The following is a 22,596-nucleotide window of genomic DNA, read 5'->3' as shown; positions in this document are numbered from 1 at the left end:
ATCTATGAGGGCAGGAGGAGGTACAAGTTACCTGAATGGACAGCCCCACTAGACCCACAGGAGGTAGGGGAACAGCTCCCTAAAGAAGGACACAGAGGATGGGAGAGTGTGCCTGGCACACACCAGCTGCCAAGTGTCACAGCTAGCCATTCAGAGGATCCCCTCCATCCCAACAGCAGGAATGCATCATGTAACTCCTACAGCTGTCCAGGTAGGAATGCAGGCAAATGATGGTCCCCTGCAACCATGACAGTGATGATAAGAATACTGATGACGCATTCAAACCAGCATCAAAAAGACCCCAATGACAGTGTTCCAAACGGAAAGTGTTCTAAATGGAAAGCCCCATTGAATTCCAAAAGAGAGAAGCAGAGCATCTCATTGCTCCCCAACCTCACCACCACGTATAAGAGTCACCAGGTTTAGCTCTTGTGTCTTACATTAGCATATTTGAAATCTGGTCATTTAAAATTAGATCAGAAGTGGAGCATGCCTCCATATGGCACTTAGGATGTGCCAGGCGCTGTCCTAAGTGTGTTATGTATAGTGAGACTTGTAATTTGTGATACTTGCAGACCCAAAGGCAGAGGGGTCCCCATTTTCACACTTTGTTCTTGACCCTGGCTGTTCTTGCATTGAAGTAGGATCTATTATTGTTTCCCTTTGTGATGGAAGAAGCCAGAGCCCAGAGAGGCCTCACTTACATGGAGCCAGACTTGAACCCAGGTGATCTAATTCCAGAGCCTGCATTTATAACCCCAAGGTTAGACTTGGTGCCTCTATTCAAGACAGATCAGAAAGCAAAGATGGTGAGCCAGGGAGCAAGAAAAAATAGACACGCTGGACCAAAGGGATCAGCAACAGAATAAACAAGTCAGACGTAATGGCAAATCTAGACGCTGAACTGTCAGCTCGGAAGCACAGGATTGTCAGCGTAGCCCCAACACTGTCTAGGGAGGGTGTGAGCAGTCTGGTTTAACGAATCCAGGTTATAGACTCACCACATTCCCCTGGAACAAAAATATCCCCTTCTTTTCCACAGATGCTGTGCCCACGAAGGCAGCCTGGTGTCTGGGGATAACCTTTCTACACAGTACCAGTGTGGTGTCTGGCACATTGTCACGCTCATCTGTGTTTCTTTAATAGTGAGGCATCTGCAGCCACCTCCTCTTAGGAGAGTCATAAGAGCTGAAAGACTGTGTTTAGTGATCAAGTATTTGTTGAGCACCTGCTATGTGCCAGGCCCTGGACTGGTCCCTGAGGACACAGCAACAGAAAAGATACTTGCCAGTCAGTATCTTTTAGGCAGTTCTGGCTTATCTCACACTTGAACTGCGGTAAAGAGAATTTTTACCAACTTTTTCAAGCAGATCTGAGACCTTGATAGTACATACCCATAGAGCATACCCAGTTGTACTAAAATATTTTTGTAGCACTTGGTAAATAGCCATTGCCTAAGCCTCTACCCACCACTGCCCACCCTGCCCTAGGCCCTCTCAAGGATGCCCAAGACATCTCCATGATTCATCATCTAGCGAGATAATCCAGGTCTAGCAGTGAGGCCCCCAGGACTCTGCTGCAGCTCTCATCCATTCTGCTTGGTGGGGACCCATGCCCTGGCTCAAAAGCACTAAAAGTGACGAAAATGCAAAAAAGTGCCTCCCCCACCGCATCCCCTTAAGCAAGCTTTAAACTCACACTTTTCTGATCGACTGCCAGTTCTCTTTAGAAACAGTAGGTCTTTATTTAAAAAAAAAAAAAAAAAGAAAAAAGAAAAGCATCAGACACACAATGTGACAATCAGCAACTGTCTGAGCACAGCCTGTTGACACAGAGGACATCATGCCAAGACAGGGCCAAATTACCTGCCCTCCCCCACCACCCACAACACCATCTACCAGCAGGCACCTTCAGAATGGAGGCCACAGGGAGCTGGACCCAGATGGCCCAGCAGCCAAGGTGACTAGAGGGTCCTTGTCTCCTCCACAGGCCCACAACAGGAGCAAACAACACTGGTCAGGAGTTTCACCTACATACCTTTGTGGCTCCTCAGTCACAGGGAAATCCCTATATCAGCCTAGGTGCCAAGAGAGGTTATCCCTGACTGACATCTGCAAGACAGACTCAAAAGCAGAAGGAGTCCCTATTTCCACACTTTGTTCTCAATCCTGGCTGTCCCTTAGCATCACTCAAGGGTTCCTTTAAAATTATAGATGCCAGGTCCCAGCCAATCCCAACAGCTGATCCAGAGAGGCTCATCCTGGCTTAGGGGACCCCAGTTCCATGAACGACTTCTATGGACCAGTCAGAGAGACCCTCAAGGTTTCATTCTCCCACACACAAGTCTGCAGCCCAGAAGGGGAACATGTCCAGACTTCACTCTGGCTCCAGGTTCCCCGCCCACCCTGCCCACGTGCTCATGAGCTAGGAGAGAGAGGTTTCTCTTTCCACCGGGGGACATAGCGTGCTGGCATTTCACCCACACATGATGGCTGGACAGTCAGTGCAAGAAAGACATTTATTCAAGTCCTGATCTGAGATTGCAATCTTTAATGGCATCGTTCAGTATTTCCTTCCAGGAACTTCTTAGGGGGATGGGGTTCCCAACTGCTAGCTTGTGTTTCATAATATTAGTGACCTATGTAGAAATTAAGACTTGAAAGCTGTCTTCTCAAAGATAATATCATACAAAATGGAAGAAAACCATAATATAAATGAACATTTGTTATTTTCTGAGCCTTTATGCAAAGTACTCCATCCTTAATTGAGCCAAGGGGTCCTTGTCCCTGCACACAAAAGTCAACTGAGCCAGCAGAGAGGCAGTAGTGACTGAAGATAAATGTCTTTGGGAGGCAGATCCTCCAGGCACTCCTTCCTGGCACAGATCCTGAAATCAGGGCCCTCCTCCCATGAGACTGCCGGATTGGCAGGGAACCAGGCCACTGAGCCAAGAACCTGCAAAGGTCTCCTTTCTAAAGAAGGATCACATTTCCTGCATTACTGACAAGAAAACTAAGGTATAGGGAGGTAAAAGGGACAATTCAATGGGCAATGTCTTTGTAGGGAGAAAAAAAAATGTCACTTTCAACACCTCGAGAATGTAGTAAAAAGAAAAACCTCAGACGTGCCTCTGGGGAGACAGACTCTCAAGATCTTTAGTTAGAAGATGCTGCTGTTAAATGTGTAGGAATTTTCATTTTTTTTTTTAACTCACAAATCTTATCACCACCAAAAAAAAAAAAAAAGTGGGGGGATCAATGCAGATGTCTCAGGTTAGGTCCTTGATCTGGGTGGAGTGACAGGGCATCTTGTGCTGTAGGTCACCCCTCCTGCCCTGTCAAGAAAGGCAAAGGGGACATGACCTCACCATTACCTCTCCCAGCCACTCCTACACCTCTGCAGAAAGAACACCAGGCAGGTACTAGGGCAGGCTCCAGACGCTATGGAAAAAGAAAGGGAGAGGAAAACAAATCCCGGAAGTGAATCAGAGCCAGAGAAGAAATCTGAAGCACTCATGTTCAAAATACACAGAGCCCACGCCCATTCATCTCAGGGATCCTAAGCCTAAAACCATGGCAAAGATACAACAGATACTTGGAACTTTGACCTTTCTCATTTAAAGCCAAAATATGTTTTCCCTTCCCTAATTAAAAAGCAAGATTTAAAGAGGTTTGCATGTCTGATAGTTCTAGAAACAAGGAAGAGAGGAAACGTTAATTCCATAGCTTTGGCATATCAACATCTTTTCCAAAACTTCATAACTATGTGACTTGGGCAGTAAAAACACAGCAAAAATTATTTCTCTAAAATGAAAAGGGTTGGACCTGCTGACCACTTGAGCCCCATAATACATAACTATAGGAACTATTGAGGAACATGTGGTATTTATATGAAAGATATCCTCTTAAAGAGTTAACAATACAATATATTTAAAGTGTATCACAGCATTCACTATTCTATTCTCTCTAGAGCAGTGATTCTCAAAGTATTGGGACCCAAGAAGCAGCAGCAGCAGCAACACCTGGGAATCTGTTGGAGAAAGAGCTCTTTGAGCCCATCCCATAATAACAGGCTCCGAACCTTGGGGGTGCATCCAGGCACTCTTAGTTATTCCCATGATCCCATGTATGCTATGTCAACTTATATAGTAAACAAAATAGCTCTTCATGGATTTGTTGCAAATATAACTTAGTTGTGTATTAGGTTTCCACTACTGTAACAAATACTGGAGACAAATCAACTTATAAAGACAAAAGGTTTACTGTGGCTCACAGTTTTGGAGGTTTTAGTTCATGACAAGTGGCCTTGTTGCTTTGGGCCTGTGGCAGCACACCATATCATTGCAGGAACACATGGAGGAGGAAGCCTATTCACCTCATGGTTAATGGAAAGCAAAAAAGACCTGGATCCCACAGTCCCCTTCAAGGGCACACCCCCAATAACCTAAGAACTCCTATTAGGCTCCACCTCTTAAAAGTTTCCATCCCCTCCCAGTAATGCAATGGGCTGGTGACCAAGTGCTCTCATACACAGGCCTTTGAAGTCTGTTAAAGATCCAAACTGCAGCAGGATTAAAGTATGTCTGTCTCATTACTTCAAATGGTCAGTATCTGTTTCAGAGAAGAAGAAAAAAAACCCACAGGGGCTGCCTTGCCTCCCTGGACACCCCTACCTTGGGGGTCTTTGCTTTGGCCATTCCCTCTGCCTGGAGCACTAACCTTCCTTCTAACCTCATGCAGGACTTGAGTCAAATATTGTCACCTGTTTAATGAGGCATCTGCTGCCCACCCCCTACTCTGCTTCCTCTTCTCTTTGGTTCCCAAAGTTGTATCCCCTTTGAAGAACTCTGTGATTAATGTATTAATACAGAGTTTTCTGTATGTCTCCTTCCAATGGCCTTGATATCAGTCTTTAATGCCTAGCACATGGTAGGCTTTTCTATACAATCGCATGACTAAAAGAGTCAGGCAAATCCCAGAATCAGCCTTTGGGTGGACAGCTTTTGTTTATGTTGTAAAGACTCAGGCAAGGGGCTACCTTGATAAATTGAAGAGAAGTTTCCATCTCTCATGGGAGGTCCCAGTGTGGGAGACCATCCCACTCTACATCCTGAAATACCCAAATGGTTGAGAATCTTGCTTTGCAACCAATATTCATGGAAAAACAAGTTGCTGGAACCACACTCTGAGCCTCTGTTGCAGGTGCTGGGTATAGAGATCTCCATACATCTGCACCACTCATGTGGCAATCCTTTCCCTCAAATAAAGCCTTAACCACTGTTTAAAAGTTAATACTATTAATTACATTGCATGACCATCAGGGGTAACTAAATTCTAATATATTTGCTTCTAGCTTAAGTTAGAAAATGTGAAATTGTGCCCAATATCAATTATCTCTTCTGAGCTGGTTCAATGGGGCGATTTGGAAGTAGGATCTCCAATCTTTCATAACTTGTTTCTTTTGTATGGTCTTCCCAGAAATTTCCAGTCTAGCTATTTTTCTAGATGGCTTTAAGGTCATCAGAGGGTCAAAGTGATCCTGACCATTAAAAAAGATCATTGGGCCATTGCATTGCCACTTCCTCCAAAGGACTGAACCATACTGAAGCAACTTTAAAAAAAAATTAGTTTGGAAATTAAGATCTGGTGGAAGAACAAACTATAAACTGCTGGTTTATCTTTTAGCATGTTTGTTAGGATAGTGTTTGGGGGCAGAAGGGAACAGGCAGACAGAGGGGAGGAGAGAGACCAATCAAATATTGTGCAGGAAAGTGCCCTGCTAACTACAAAACACTAGTCCAGCAATTCTGAAATTCTTTGGTCTCAGGACCTCCTTTCAGTCTTAAAAAGTATTGATGACCCCAAAGAGCCCTTGTTTATGTGGATCATGTTCATCATTATTTGCCACACTAGAAATTAAAATAGAAAGCATCAAAGTGCTTATTTATTCATTAAAATAACACTAATTAACCCATTGCATGTTCATACAAGTAACATTTCATGAAAAATACTGTATTTTTTAAAGCAGAAAAAAAATGTGAGAGAAGAAATGCTGTTTCACATTTTGCAAGTCCCTTTAGGGTAGGCTGGATAGAAAATAATGGGTTCCAGAATCTCTGCTGCAATATCAGAGGTCCCATGGTCTATGGAAAACTCCACTGAAGACTACCCTTATGGCAAAGATGACAAAAGGTTAAAACACCTTAGTATAATTGGTCTTGACCTCACAGAGACCCCTAGAAGCCCCCAGATCCCACTTTAAGAATGACTGTACTAGACAAACATCATGACTCTATCCCCTATTTAGAGAAAGAAACTGTGACCTAGAGAGGGGAAGTCATGTGACTTACCAAAGGTCAGAACTTACACATGGGTTTCTAACTTGTGGCCAAGCATTCTTAGCATTAGACGTGTGTTGTCCTCTCTGAGTAGTAGTTTCTGCCTAAACTAAGTGGGGATTTTCTTTAGCAATAAGAACAATTGTGAAATACAATGGGGCTGGTTCAGTCAGTCAAGATGAACTTCGAACTTACGATCCCCACCACAACAGGGGTGGGGGATTTCTAAAGACTGATTGATTACATGTGCAATTTCACTCCCAGGCACATGCCCTACAGTGACAGTGAGGCAGGGGGTGTGAATGTGCTATTCCTTCACCAGGACTGACACCATAGTTCTCTCCAAGTATAAACATTTTGCCATGTTGGGTCAGATCCTTGAGATGAAGAGATTTTTGTTGGTTTAGTTTGGAAGAATGCAGCTTGAATACAGTAGTCACAGTTTTTATTTAGTATGCAATCAACTGAATGGGGAAACACCAGCTTTTATTGAGTTTACTGCAAGATAGCAGTTTCTAGAACTGAGAGCAGAGTATTTGATAGGCAATTTGAGGATGTTCAAGGTAATAATGACCTCCTACTGTCTCTGAAACTTCACCTCATCTAGGGGCAAGTGTCCTCAAGGAGGAAAGACCTACAAAGAAAGCAACACCTGAGAGATGGGGATGCTTCTGATGAGAGCAAAGGCCCAGTGGTGGATGGGAGCCAGCCCCAGTGAAGCCATGTTGCAAATTGCTCACCAGAAATATCCGGCACTTCCACCAAGGCTTCGCAAGCTGACAGTGTAATGCCTGGCACAAGTGAAATACTACCACAAAACGTGCTACTCCATGGTATGCCAGCATCTGTATTAAAATTCCTATTGTAAAATCAAGTCAAGCACTTTCTTTAAAAAACTAGTGCAAAAGAGCAGGAGAGTCTCACTCTGACTCCACCCACATGACAGTCCCACGCCGCAGACATAACAAATCTGTTCCTCTCTTTCATTCTTTGGAATGGTTTCCTTCATAACTCTAAAGCACTTACATCTCCATTTCTTGATTTATCCACTTTAAAAATATGAACTCCCACTAAAGGAAGACTCACCTGGATTTCCCTCCACTTCGCTTCCTACGCTCCAAACGCGGTTGATAGATTTACATTCTATTCAGTAATTATATTTTCCATGCTTTGTCTTGAAATTGATCCTTCAAAAATAAAATCTACCAAATAACATTAAAAATAGGACTCAGAGTACAGGACTGAGAATTATGATTGCACCCAAAAGAATGAAGTGTGGATCCTATGTCGTGAAATCTGTGCCACTTGAAGAATGAAGTTCTGAGTGCAAAGAGCAAGCAAACTTTCTGTTCTTCCTGTTCATTAATTGCTGAGAAGCAGAACACATTTTTTGTTTCCTTTATAGTTGAACTTTGACTTTATATTTTCCCCAGAGTTCCTAGGAAGGAAGAAAAAGAATGGTATCTCCTGCATCGTATCATAATGCCCTTAAAAGATCCTAACCACACAGTTTCTATAATGGAACCCACTTTCTTCTCGATATCTGATTGCTACCAGTGACTTTCTAAATTTACTCCAGAGCTGTTATTTGGGGATTTCTTTTCATTATTCTCCTGGGTTATTATCATTGGTTTCTTGGGTCCCATATTTTCATTAATTTTTTTCATTATTTCTTGATCATTTATTGTTTACCTGAAGAATATTCTTCAGTAATTGCTCTTTTTTGGAAAGGCTACATGGAAGTAAACTTCCTCACTCCTTGTTGTTTGAAAACATATTTATTTTACTCTCCTATTTAATTGTTCATGGTTGGTAGAGCAGACACGACTGGGTATCACAACATCTGTTTGTATAGAGGTATTCTCCTCCTCCACGTGACCACAGAGGGATGGTTTCTGATTCATCTACCTTCCAGTGATTGACTTAGGAGAACACACATGCCAAAATCTGGGTCAATATGAAGAAAAGCCTGCTGGGCCTTCTGAATGAGAGGCTTCCCATCTTCCTCTGGAGTCTGTCTTTTCTGGATATGGTGCCTGGAACTACTATAGACACCTTGTCACAGGAAAGGAGCCAGCCTGAGGGTACAACTAATTGATCCAACAGAATGGTAGATGAATCTCAAATCTTAGTGATTATCATTTGTCAGTATCAAACGAATGGATTTATCAACCTGGTGATGCCCACATCTGAATTTTATCTGAGGCAAGCTAACATAATTCCTTTTTGCTTAAGTTACTGAGAGGGCTTTCTGTTCCTGCAGCCAAAAGAATCCAGGTAAATACAACTGGGAATCGAATTCTTCATTTATTTTCTCTCAAAACTTTGCAAGCATGATGTCACTGACTACTGTCTCTACTGTTATCAATGAATGTATTATTATGTGAATCTATTTCCCATTTCCTAACAATAGTATGGCTTTCCCTTTTCTTTTTTATTTTTAGAAAGAGAGAGAGAGAGAGAGAGAGAGAGAGAGAGAGAGAGAGAGAGAGAGAGAGAGAGAGAGAATTTTTTAATATTTATTTTTTAGTTTTCGGTGGACACAACATCTTTGTATGTGGTGCTGAGGACCGAACCTGGGCCGCACGCATGCCAGGCGAGCGTGCTACCGCTTGAGCCACATCCCCAGCCCTGGCTTTCCCTTTTAAGGGGAGCTTTTATACTCGTCTTTATTCTCTGACTACTGAAATTCATCAGAAGTGTCTTGCTTTGGATGTTTTCTCACTTATTAAGCTTGGCAATCCTTTTAGTTGAAGAATTTAATTTTATATCTTTTTATTTTAGCTCAAAGAAAGTCTATTCCATTATTTTTAATTTCCTTTGTACCTATTATATAAATATTAGGCGTATTTTTTTATACATCTCATACTTACCACATTTTTGTTCTAGGTCCGAAAGATTTCTCAAACTTTATCTTCCTGTTTACTTATATGGAATTTATCAGTGTCCTTGCTATTATTCTGACACTTTGTTGCATTTAAAAAATTTCATCAATCATATCTTTAAGATTGTCTTCTAATTACATCTTTTATAGCAGCAAATCATTGTCTTATCTATATGAAAATGTCTCAATTGCTTTTAATATCTTCTCAAGTGAGTTCTTCTTTGTATATATTGGTCTTTATTTTTTATGATTTTGAGTTCCTTTAGATGCCTGGTGGACCTTAGGTGATCATTTTCATTTGTTGGTGAAGGACAGATAACTCATGTATGTTTCCTTTGTAGTTAGGAAGACCTATTTGCTCTACATGTCAGGGGTAAACTGTAGCCTTTGTGTGGAAAGATCCTTCTCACTGGTAGACATAGCCAGGGAGCAGGCAGGTAAATCTGGAACTCCCACCACCATCAATGTAAAGTAGGGTACTTCTATGTGGTTCACCCCTAGTCTGGGGTAACTTCCCCTTTACCCTCTGTTTCCCAGTATTTATTTATTTATTTATTTATTTATTTATTTATTTATTTATTTATTTATTTATTTGGGTACGGGGGATGTACTTGAAATTTAACTCAGGGCACTTGACCACTGAGCAACATCCCCAGCCCTATTTTTTTGTATTTTATATAGAGACAGGATCTCACTGTGTTGCTCTAGCACCTCACTTTTTGCTGAGGCTGGCTTTAAACTTGCAATCCTCCTGTCTCAGCTTCCCAAGCCCGTGGGACTATAGGTATGCCTGGCCCAGAATTTCATTTTTATCTGCTGGATCTGCCTCAGCTATTGCTCTGCATTGCTCCCTGGCCCCAACTTCATATCCTGGGCTATCCCTTAGCATATCTTTCATAAGTTAAGAAAACAATTCTTAGAATTCAAATTGTTCTGTACACACTGTAGAAAGGAAAGAATTTCTTAGCAAAAAAAAAAAAAAAATGTCCTGAGGGCATCTCTCCAGTTAACCAGCCAGACTGTTGCTTGAAGCTTTCTCTTCTCTCCAAGCCTGGAGCTTATCTGAAATTTCCCATCTGAGATACAATTCTCCATCTGAGTTCTTGGCTTGTTTTCTATTGTATTTTGAACACCTGAAATAATAAATTGCAAGCCCATCTAGTTCCTACCTTGCTGATATGTGATGTGTCTCAACACATTGCAATGCCTCCTGTTTTCAGAGTTGTCATGAATTCCTTTTTCCCCCTCTTTCTTTAATTGTTGTTTCAGTGGGTTCTAGAAAGGCAAATGAATGTACTCATTCTGTCAACCTGAACCAGAATTTTCACTTCATATAGAAATTGTATTAATAGAATAATACAATCAACTTTTTCCCTCCATTTTTTAACAATGTAAGGAGTTTCGGAATATCTTGGAAGCCTATATAATGTGGATGTAAAGATAATAAGCTAGGAGGGAAAATTAATGTATTAAGTAATTAAAATTATTTAAAATAATTATTAAAATAATTAAAATTATTTTTAAATTTAAATCTAGATCCAAGTGTATAAAGTCAATACACTTTTCTCCATAAGGATAATTAGTTTCTGTATTAACCTCCCATTCCCTTCAAAGTCAAAAGTTTAATATAGGTTATTTCCAGGTAAACTCATTCACTTCTGGGTAATATTAATCATTTCAAGATTAACCTGATCAATTCAAGATGTTACATCACTGTCATCCTTCTTGCCAGGACTATCTAGGGTAGCCCTGGCATTAGGGTAGGGAATACCTTTCCTGCCCTCCCTCGCCTGCCTTCCTCCGACCTGATCTTTGGCCATTGGCTCTATCCCACAAAATGCTTCACTGAAGTCCATGGTCCTCATATTGGCCCAAGCATCAGGATAGAGGGGCCATGCATCCTTCTCACCTCAACTATGAATTCCTCTGGGTTCACTGTCTCCCCACTTCTCAACCTTCTCTTTCTCCATCTGCCTGTTTGCTGAAATTAACTTAAAAACCCAGAGTTTGAGATGCTGTCTTATCCTAATCTCTAGTCCGACTATCCCACCCTTTTGTACTTTTGCTGGTGTTCCACCACACAGACACAGGAACTTCTCCACAGGGCTTCATCCTAGGAGATAAGAGAACTAGAAAGTGAGGTAGGGAATGTCCCTACTCTTGGATTTGTCCAACATCATCTCCAAGGCTTGGCCCACTGCCAAAATAAAAACCAAGATGGAACACTGGCTATCTCTCCGTGAACCCACTGGAACATAAGCCTATCTCTTCTGGTTGTTCTCTGTCCCTAGCTTAGGCTATGCTTAGCTAGTTAACAGAACAAGGTCCTCATCTAAGATGTCATTAGTGAGTCTAAGATATATGTTTCTTTACAAATGCACACCTTTTTAAATTTTCAATTGGGAGGTACAATTGATGACATCTTAGATGTTATGGACTGAACATTTGCATCCCACCAAAATTCACACGTTAAAGCCCTAACCTCCGAAATCTATGGGATTGGGAGAAAGGGCTTTTGAAGGTAAATAGGTTTAGATGAGCCATGAAGATGGGGCTCCATGACTGGGATAGTGTTCTTATATGAAGAAGATGCGATGAAGCATGTGCCTGTACACTCTCTCGCTGCCCTCTTCCCCATCTGCATGGGAAGACACTGAGAAGGACGAGGGCCCTCATCAGAACCCAACCATACTGGCACTCTGATCTTGGAGTTTCAGCCTCCAGACTCTGAGAAATAAATTCTTGTTGTTTAAGCCCTGCACCCCCATCTATAGTATTTTGTTACAGCAACCTGAATAGACGTAGACATTAAATTTGATGTAATATGGTATTTCTGATCTGTTGTTTATGACATAACTTTATGCCTTTTGTATTAGTTTGCTATGGCTGCTGTTATGCTTTAGAGGTGAGGTGTCCCTCAAAAGCTCATGTGTGAGACAATGAAAGAAAGTTTAGAGGCAAAAATGATTGGATTATGAAGGCCTTAACGTAATCAGTGTGTTAGTCCCCTGATAGGGATGAACTGAGGGTGACTGCAGGCAGGTGGGCTGTGGCTGGAGGAGGTGGGTCATCATGGGCATGCCTGGGGGGTATATTTTTATCCCTGGAGAGTGGAGACTGTCTTTCTGCTTCCCGGTGCCATATTTCCAACTGTTTTCCTCCACCACGCTCTTCCACCAAGATGTTCTGCACTTAGGGCCCAGAGCAATGGAGTCAGCTATCAACTGAGACCTTTGAAACCATGAACCCAAATAAACTTTTCCTCTTCAATGGTTCTTGTCAGGTCTTTTGGTCACAGCAGTAACAGAGCTAAGTAAAACAACTACTATAAACTGTCACTTAAGCAGCAGAAATTTATCATCTACGTTCTGAAGGCTAAAGTTTGGGATCAAGTTATTGTCAAGGTTTATTCCTTCTGAGGGCTGAAGGAAGGATTTGTCCCAGGGCTCTCTCCTTGGCTTACAGATGGTCATCTCTTCCCTGTGTTTCTTCATACTGTCCTCTCTCTGTGGATGTCTGTGTCAAAATTTCCATATTTTCTAAGAATACCATATCAGATTAGAGCTCATGCTAATAACTTCATTTTACCTTGCTTACTACTATAAGACCCTATCTCCAAATATGGTCACATTCTGAGATACTTGGAGCTAAGACTTCGCCATCCGAATTTGGCGGGGAGGGAGACATAATTCAACCCATATACCTTGATTCCTTCAAAGATTTGCTTTTGATATTCAAACCTAAACTCTCACAAATGAAGTCTTGCTTGTCTCTGCTATGAATTTGAAAACATAGGTATTTAAAATCCTGATGAGAGTGCTGCTTCCCTATTTTTTATCATTATCTCTACTTTTATCATTTCTGGAGAGTGGAGACTCTCTCTATAACAATTCAAATGTTCCCAGTAATGAATTAATAACAGAATAAGGAGAGGGGCATAGGAAAAAATTTTTAGGGGTGAAGAAGAAAGAAACTTCTATTAATACTTCAAAAGATTTCCAACTTAATTAAATCAACCCAAGATCCAAAATTTGCTGGGTTAAACCAGAATCAGCTTGCCACTTACAGGGAAAGCCTTAAATGCTACTCAAAAATCTCTACTAACGCCTTTCCTAACAGCAGAGGAGTGGAAAGACACCCCCAAATTCTGAAGACATAGCCAAAGCAGCTTATCAGAAAAAAAGGAATGTTTACACCCCCTTGGTTAATCTCTAAATGCATGTGAATTTTATGTCACCCTCCACCATTCTTCCTCAATCCTGGGTGGTAACAGGTTTTACAAGGAAGAAAAATTCAAAACAATTCCCCCCACCCCAGTTTCGGGTAACATCCAGGAAGATGCACCCCGTTTATCCTATGATTTCATGTGCCCCTGGCATGATGCCCCATGTCTGAGAAGCACGGCTTTCAGGGGAGGAAACAGGAAGTTCCACAGATAAAGATTTTGTTGTTTTCGGCCAAAAAGGATCTTCATCTTGGCAGTGCCAGGAAGCCAGTCCTTTCCCACCCAAAGGACAGCATTTCCTGAAGAGCACTGCCACGCTGCTCCCCAGCTGGTAGACAGTCTGCGAGGTGGAAAGGAACAACGGAGCTACATGGAGGGAGCTACATACACACTGCAAGGAAAGGAAGGTGCAAAGCGTGGGGAGAACATGGAGAGGAGGAGAAGCAGCCCCAGCACAGGGCGAGGAGGCGAGTGGGCGTGGGGGCACACCCAGGAACGCAGAAGGGAGGAGGCAGAGGAAGGGGGAGCTCAGGTTAGGGTCTGGGCCAAAGTCAGATGCATCTGAAGCGACGGTGGGACAACCTTGCAGAAATAAACCCCAAATACCCACAGCCTGGGAATGGTTGCAAAGCAACAGCCTTTTCCCTCGTAGGTCCAGGGACTCTGTCCTGTCCTTTCCTTTCCACTGGTTTATGATATTGTGACAATCCACTTAAGTGAAGTTTCTAGTGCTGATGAAGCTGGAGCTGCCTGGTGACTTCTAAAGTTCTCTCTAAATTCTATGAGTTGATGATACATTTGGGTCTGCAAATCACTTAACCGACTCTGGAATGAATGCGACTCAGCGGCAGGCGTTTTCTCTCAGGTTTAATACGTTCAAAAGAAGTTTCTGGTTGGTTTTCATTTGCATCTCTTCAGTATTCGGCATCAACTCTGAGTGTATGTTGGGCTGGGTGCCTGTAGAGTACTGCCCAGGAAGGTCTCCTTCTATTCACCTTTGCCTACCCATCTCGCATAAAGATGTCAAAGAAGGTGGGAATCAGGCCTGTGTTTGTGCCAAAGATCCACCCATGTGGGCAGCCCATCAAAGCAGCAAGGAGAACCAAAGTGGGCCAGCTTCTGAAGATGAGTTCTACAGAAATCCCTGGAGCTGGTGGCCAATCACGTCCAAACCCAGCCAGCAGCCGCACCAGCACGAAGGAAGAAAAGTGAACCTCTCCACTTCAGTTTGGAATGGGAACAGTTCTCAGTTTTCAAACTCAAGCACATTAGGGACGCAACTTTACGATTCTCTAATCAACTCATTTATATTTAAATCTTCTGTGTGATTAACTCCACGTGTAACTCAAGGTCTCCCTCCCTCCCATCCCCCCAGAGTTTAAATTCTGGTCTTCACTCAGTGAGTACTGAAGCCGCTGGGCTTGACCTACATACTGGGCCCCAGACTGTCTCTGTTCTTGGGCTCCCCAGACCTTCAAGGAGTTTGCACAAGTCACTGTCCTTCAGGATCCAGTCTAGATACGGGGCCCGGTGTGCCTCCCCAGGGGCCACTAACTGGCCACCTCTCCTTCTTCCAGCTCTTCTCTCCCCTCACTAAGGACACCGTCACCCCACTGGGAAGGGGGCGTTAAGAGGAGCTGGAGGAGGCTCCCTGAACTCATCAGGCATCCTTGTAAATCTTTTGTCTAAACATTGAGTCCTTTGGTGTCCCCATGAGGACTAGGCCTTGGGAAATCAAATACCAAGCATTGATTTCTGAATTCTGCTATGTCACTGGTCCCCTGAGGTCATGGACATAGATTGCCCTCGCTGCCTGAGCAGGGGGATGTGCCATAACTAAAAGAAACAGAGGGACAAAAACCGCCACGAATAACTGGAAATAGCATCAGCCACATTCCCCACCGTCCTTCAGCTGCCTGTGTGTCCACAGCCATGTCTGTGTTCCTTTGAGGCTCTGTCGCTTTTGAACTGTTCCATCTAAAGTCCTTAGGAGAAACATCAAACAATTAGGTGCCGTAATTGCCAATGGCACAGGGATTAGAGGAAAGGGCAAAAAGGGCTTTTGGCTAGTCACACCAGGGTGAAACAGCAGGGACAGTTCAAGGAACCACCAGTCAGAGAATGTGGTCAAGGTGTAGGGGTCAAGTCTGCCATTTATGTTTTTAAAAAGACTGGATTTAGATATTGACATATATACGTGTGTGCATGTACAAGAAAAGATGGGGCTTCCACTTTTTTTCTTTATTGGCTCTAATTATTTCCAGTAAAGAAGAATAAAAATGAAATGCAGAGTGCAGGTAGAAGATGAGCAGTAGATAAAAGTAAAGAGGCAGGAAGGAGAAGGACGTTCCTTCACGGGCAGTTCAATTTTTATCATGAAGTTGGTAAAACACAAAGACAAAATTTAAGAGTGCTGATTAGCATCTTCTCATTGTAGGGAATTTGGAAACTATGAAGAAATACAAAAATAAGTCTAGAATCATCAGTAATCCCTCAAAAGATAGCCAGTGTGACATTTGGGCATAGTTTCTACATATTTTAAAACATGTATATGAATATTTTTTATTATATAATCATTTTGTAAAATAATTTTATTTGCTTTTGTGTAATTTTAGTTGTTTTTCTATTTACATAAGTAATACACTCATGAAAAATTCAAACAAATAACTTATAAAGTGAATATTTTCATAATCTTACCATCAGAGTTAATAGTTTGATGTACACTGTCCCAGAATTATCCAATAAAATACACATTTCTTTAAATGGGATCACACTACACAAATGTTCATCAACTTACTCTTCTCAAAATCTCCTGGTTGTCTGATTTTATCAGTTGAAACACATCAACCTGAGTCTTTCTACCAGACCCAGTTAAAACGGGGAGTACCTTATTTAACCAGTCTTCTGTTGATACACAAAGTATTTTCAAGTTTAATATTATGCAATGCTTCAGTATCTTGATATACATATACATACATATAAATCACATGTACATATACATAAGAATATATACATATGTAGGTATATATATACAAACGTGTGCATGAGTGAATGAACAGATATATAATATATATTCATTTGTGTGTGTTTGTGTGTGGTATATATTTCCTGAGATGAAATTCCTAGAAATGAACTATTAGGTCAATAGGGGTCACATTTTAAGTTTAAAGGATATTGCCAAACCATCCAAAAATGTTATGGAAATAGAAAATTCCAACAGTATTGCTATCGTTTTTGAATCCTGAATGTCCCCCGTGGCCCATCTGTTGGTTTATTCCCTGGGGTGGGAATATTATTGGGAGGTGGTGAAACTGTTAGGAGATGGAGCCTAGTGAAAGATCCTTAGGTCATTTCATTATTGGTGTCACTTTGCAGGAGATTGTGGGACCCTGGTTTCTTTCTTTTTCTGCTTCCTGGCCATGAAGTCAACAGTTTGGTCTAAGATGAAATGCCTTGCCACAGGCCCAAAGTCTTACCTACTGTATGTAGATCATGGTTGAAACTTTCAAAACTGTGAGGCAAAATAAACCTTTTCTCTTTATAAGTTTATTATTGCATGCATTTATTACAGTGATGGAGGACCAACACAAACAGGGTGTACCCTTTTGTTAAATCAATCTTTTATTATTTATTATCAATCTTTTAATATTTAATGATCTGATTGGCAATACATATTATTTTTTTTACAAATATTTCCCTGGGGTTGATATTTCTTTACCTTTTGATTTTTATTATAATTTAAATTTTGCTTTTCAAAGAATTTTTTAATTATATGTAGTCCAATTCCTGGTTCCAACATTATAAAAATGCTGACCTGAATTTCATTTTATATTTAAATACAAAAGCTATCTATAAATTACTGTGGTTTAAGAACTGAAGTGAGGATTCAGATTTTTTAAAATAAAAATTTAATAAAGTGTAAGATACATACCTTCTGTACAAAACATAAATGAACAACTTGATGAATTTTCACAAAATAAACTCCTCATATATTCTGGCATATGGGGTGCCATCAAGATCAAGAAACAGAACATGACCCATACCTACAAGTCCTCTTAATTTCCCTTCCAGTCATTACATCCTCCAAGTAACAACCACTCTCTCTCATTTATATCACCAGAGGTCGGTTATGCCTCTTTGCAGGTCTGGTATCTTTTCCTCTGCATTATGCTTGTGATTCACCCATGTTTTCACACATAGTTATAGATTACTAATTCTCATTTCTGCCTATATTACACAAATATGATTTCTTTAAACAATTCATTATTCCATGGCCTTTGGAAATCTAGGTTGTTTCTAGTTTTGAGGCCAATGTGAATACTATAAATGCTATGTACATTCTTATACCTGTGTACTGATAAACATATAGACATATTTCTGTTGGGTATATACAAAGCAGTGAAACTTGGGTATAAGGTGTATGTATGTTCAGCTTTACTAGATAGTTACTACTGAACAGTTTTCCATAGTAGTTGTATCAGTTTATGCTTCCACCAACAAATCATAACAGACCAACGGTTCCATGTTTTCTTCAAAACTGAGTATTGTTCGACTTTTTAATTTTAGCCATTCTGCTGGATATGTTATTGTAGTCTTAGTCTGCATTTCTCTGACAACTAGTGAAATTGAATAACTTTTAATAAATGGATTAAACAACTGAACATCCCCTATGTGAAGTGGCTGTTGAAGTTTTTCACCCATCTTCTATTGGGTTACTTGTCTTATTGATTTATAGTTCTTTTATAATATCTTCTCCTACTCTGTGTCTTGCCCTTTCATTCTTTAAATGGCATCTTTTGATGATCAGAAGTTCTTGATCTATCAAATATTTTCCTTTAATGTAACAGTGAATTCTGCCATTATGTATAATTATAATGGACCAAAAAATATGGGAAAATATCCTTTTCAGTGCTTTCTGTCTTGTCTAAGAAATGCTTGCCTAGTCTAAGATTACACAAATATTCTCGTGTTTCTAAGAAATCTGTGTCTTATCGCTTGTACGTAGATTACAATGCAGCTAGAATTGATTTTTATGAATGTTTTAAGGAAGATGTCAAATTTATTTTTTGCCATGTGAATATGAAGTTGGACCAGCACTATTTATTGAAACCCCATCCTTTTTCTATCATATTTTAGTGTTAACCTTTGTTGTAAATCAGGTGTTTATATGAGGAGCTCTTTCTAAATCCTCTAATCTGTTCCACTGAGCCAGAAGAAATGAAAATATGTCACCCTGAAATGTACCTCTTTAACATAAAAATTATCTTTTAGCTAATGACAATTAAGGACCAATAAGAAGAAAAGTTCTCCTCACTCCCCCACTTTTCTTCCTAAAGGCAGGATATAAATTCTCCTCTCCTCGGGACAGCTCTAGAGTCTTAGTCCAAAGACAGCACCAGAGGAATTTACAAGCAACCTTACTCCATAGTTTCCCCCATATATTTACTTTCTCATTAGTTTTCCTCCCTTTAAGGCCTAAAATCCCTTCTTTGTTCTTCATTTCTCTATAAATCTATTGCTTTTTGTTGAAGATGCTACATAAAACAAAATTCCAAGCCCCTGCCTTAGGTTACTTTTTATTGAGCTTTCTCCCCTATGATGTGTACTTCACACATTAATAAACTTGTTTTTCTCATGTTAACCTGGCTTTTATCCATCACAAGAACACATGGGGGTTGAGAACAAACTGCATTCACTCCTTGACAGGGCCATTTGTCTATTCCAGCACAAATACCACACTGACTTCATTATAATAGCTTTATAATAAGTCCAAATATATTAAGGCATAAGTTCTCCCAGGTTTCTTCTTATTCTTCATGTCTGTCTTAGGTAATCTTGACCCTTTTCCTTTTCCATACAGATTTTATAATCAGCTTTGAGATGTCCATTTTAAAGACTGCTGGAATTTTGAATGACTTCCTTAATTTCAGATTAATTTTGGTAAAACTGATATCTTTACAATATTGAGTCATTCCCAATCTGTGAATATGGTATATCACTCCATCTACTTAAGCATTCCTTAATTTCTCTCAATATGTCTTTCTGGTTTTAGATCTTGCCCATCTTTACTGCATTTGTTTCTATGGATTGGTTGGCACTTTTAAAGGCTTTTATAAATGATATTGGTTTTTGAAATTTCATTTTCTTTTTGTTGTTGTTGTTGTTGTCAATATATAAGACTACAATTGATTTTTCTTATTTCCTCTTTGAGACAGGGTTTTTCTATGCTGTCCAGGTTGGCCTCAAACTCATAAACTCAAGTAATTCTACTACCTTAGTTTCCCAGGTTGCTGAGACTATAGACATGCATCACCAAGCCCAGAAAAGTACAATTGATTTTTATATATTGATTTTTGTATCCAGCAACCTTGATAAATTTACTTATTAATTCTAATAATTTTAGCTGGGTGAGGTGGCACACACCTATAATCCCAGTAGCTCAGGAGGCTGAGGCAGGAGGATCATGAATTTAAAGCCAGCCTCAGCAAAAGCAAGGCAGTAAGCAACTCAGTGAGACTCTGTCTCTAAATAAAATACAAAATAAGGCTGGGATGTGGCTCAGTGATCAAGTGCCCCTGAGTTCAATCCCCCATAAAAAAAAAATTTCCAATAGTTTTTTTTAATAGATTCTTTCAGATTTTCTGTATACCCAATCATGTTTCCACTTAATAAAGATGGTTTTCCAATCCATATGCCTTTTATGCCTTTCTCTGGCCTTACTACAATAGCTAGGTCTTCTAATGCAATGTTAAATAGTAGGGATAAGCAGACATCTGAGAGAGAATACTTTCAATATTCCACCATTAAGTATTGTGCTTACTTTAAGATACTTTTAGGTATTTATTATCAGATTAAGGACTAAGACTTTTTTAAAATCATGAATAAATGTTGAATTTTATCAAATCCTCTCTTTTTTCATATCCACTAGGATGATAATATATTTCTCTACTTTTTTCTCTTACTATAGGGAATTATCTTGATTTGTTTTAAAATATTAAACTACTCTCAGGGCTGGGATTGTGGCTCAGCAGTAGAGCGCTCGTCTAACACGTGCGAGGCCCTGCTTCAATCCTCAGCACCACATAAAAATAAATAAATAAAATAAAGGTATTGTTTCCAACAACTTCCAAAAAATAAAATAAAAAAATGGTTGGAAACTATTCTTGTGGAAGAATAAACTATTAAACTATTCTTGTGGAAGAAGGACACTGGGGATCGAACCCAGGGCCTCATACATTCGAGGCAAACAATGTACCACTAAGGTATCCCCCTGGCCATTTTTATTTTGGCACAGGGCATTGCTCAGTCACCCAGACTGGACTTGCACACTTGAGCTTCTTTTGCCTTAGCCTTCCAAGTAGAAGGGATTAGGGGCATGTGCCACCACAGCCACCTAAACTACTCTTGAATTCCTGAAACCTATCCCACCGGTTATGATACATTAGACTTTTTATGGATTGCTGAAATCATTTTGATTATATTTTGTTTAGGATTTCTGTATATATAAGAGTTTGGTCTTTAATTTTCTTTTGTTGTAAGGTCTTTGCCAAGTTTTTGTATGACGGTTTTTCTTTAGAAAAACTTGGAAGTGCTAACTTTTTTTTTTTTTTACTTTCTAGAAAAGCATGTAAGATTGATGTTATTACTTTTTAAAAATGTTTAGAAGACTTTACTAGAGAGATCATCTGCAAATAAATTTTGTTTGTTTATCTTTCTGCTATTTGGTGGGAAGTTCTTGAATAATAAAATAAATTCTTTAGTACAGTGCTATTCAGATTTTCTATTTCTTCTTGTGTTTTGGTATGTCAGGTTTTTCAAGGAATTTATTTCTTTCATTTAAATTGTCAAATATGTTGGCATAAAACTGTTCATATCTTCTAACTAAAGATGCATCTTAAATGTCTAAACAGTTTCCTCAAAATCACTTATTGAGTAATAAATCTCTTATAAAATTATAAAATACATTATATGTAAATTTCATTTAATCAGTCATTCAAAAATATATATAAAGAATCTGTCTTCCAATCTGTTTCCTTTCCTTTGGTTAGATTGTCCTGGTCCCCAAAGCACCTTCAATTTTTCTTGCTTACAAGAAATGCTTTCTTCCTTTCTCCATAAATTTAACCACTTTCGATATATAGATCAAATCTTTCTTCCCCTGTGATAGCTCCCCCAATTACTAATTACATTAGTGTTTTTTCTGTCTTCCTAGATACTGATATATAGTATTTTTTAAATGGTCCGGATTTGTCATGAATTTTTCCCTATTTCCTACAACCTCCTAAGAAGACTAAAAAGTCCTCTGTGAAAAGGTCTCTGTTTCATATTTCCATGTATTCTTCTCAGAACCCACCCAATCTTAAAACCATAGTTTCTACACTGAAAAAAAATTTTTAACAACTGCCTGATTAAAACTACCATCCCTATTTCTTTTTTCCTCTGTAAGAAATGAACAGTAACATAAGAAAAAGCAAAAAAAGAAAGTTTTTATGATGTGGATTCTTCCCTTGTAGATGAGTAACCGTCATTTGGGAATGATTATAAGCACTTAGCACATAGTACCCTGAATGCTGGAGCTTTGGTTTTAGGCACTGTGGAAGTTAAAACAGACATCCTCTGTGTCCCTATAAAGCTCATGAATTTCTTATTTTTCCATTCTTTCCATAGTGGCTTTGGATCAAAACAGATCCTTAATTTTAACATAATCAATTTTTTCAATCCTTTCTTTAGTGAAAGCTAATGTTTTTGCATATTATTTAAGAATCCTTCCCTATGCAAAGATCACAAGAGATATATCTAATTATTCAAAACTTTTCTAGTATTTCTTTTCCTAATTAAGTTTTTCAATCCCTTTGAAATTGATTTTCATGTTTTATGTAAAGTGACAATCAAATTATATTTTTTTCATATGCATACCCATCAGCCTCAGTATCATTTACTGGAAAGTTCACTCTTTATCTTAGTGTCCCCTTTGCAACACACCAACAGTCCAGAAATGTGAAATAGTTTCCAGGTTTTCTATTTGTTCTATTAGACTATGCGTTTATCCTTGAATCAATACCATGTTGTCATTACTACAACAGCAATACCCATACAGAAAGTCCTCTGACCTAGTTCTTTAAAATGTCTTATCTGTTCTCATTTAACATA

General features: G+C 39.6%; 1 protein-coding gene across 1 annotated transcript in view; it reads right to left on the bottom strand.

The window, feature by feature from the left end:
- The window catches only part of HIVEP3 (HIVEP zinc finger 3), a 464,171-nt gene that overhangs the window by 430,264 nt on the left and 11,311 nt on the right, over positions 1-22,596 (bottom strand). The window lies entirely within an intron of this gene.

This window comes from Spermophilus citellus (genome assembly GCF_964194105.1).
Source record: "Spermophilus citellus genome assembly, chromosome: 9".
NCBI lineage: Eukaryota > Metazoa > Chordata > Mammalia > Rodentia > Sciuridae > Spermophilus > Spermophilus citellus.
This window is presented reverse-complemented; position numbering and strand designations above follow the sequence as displayed.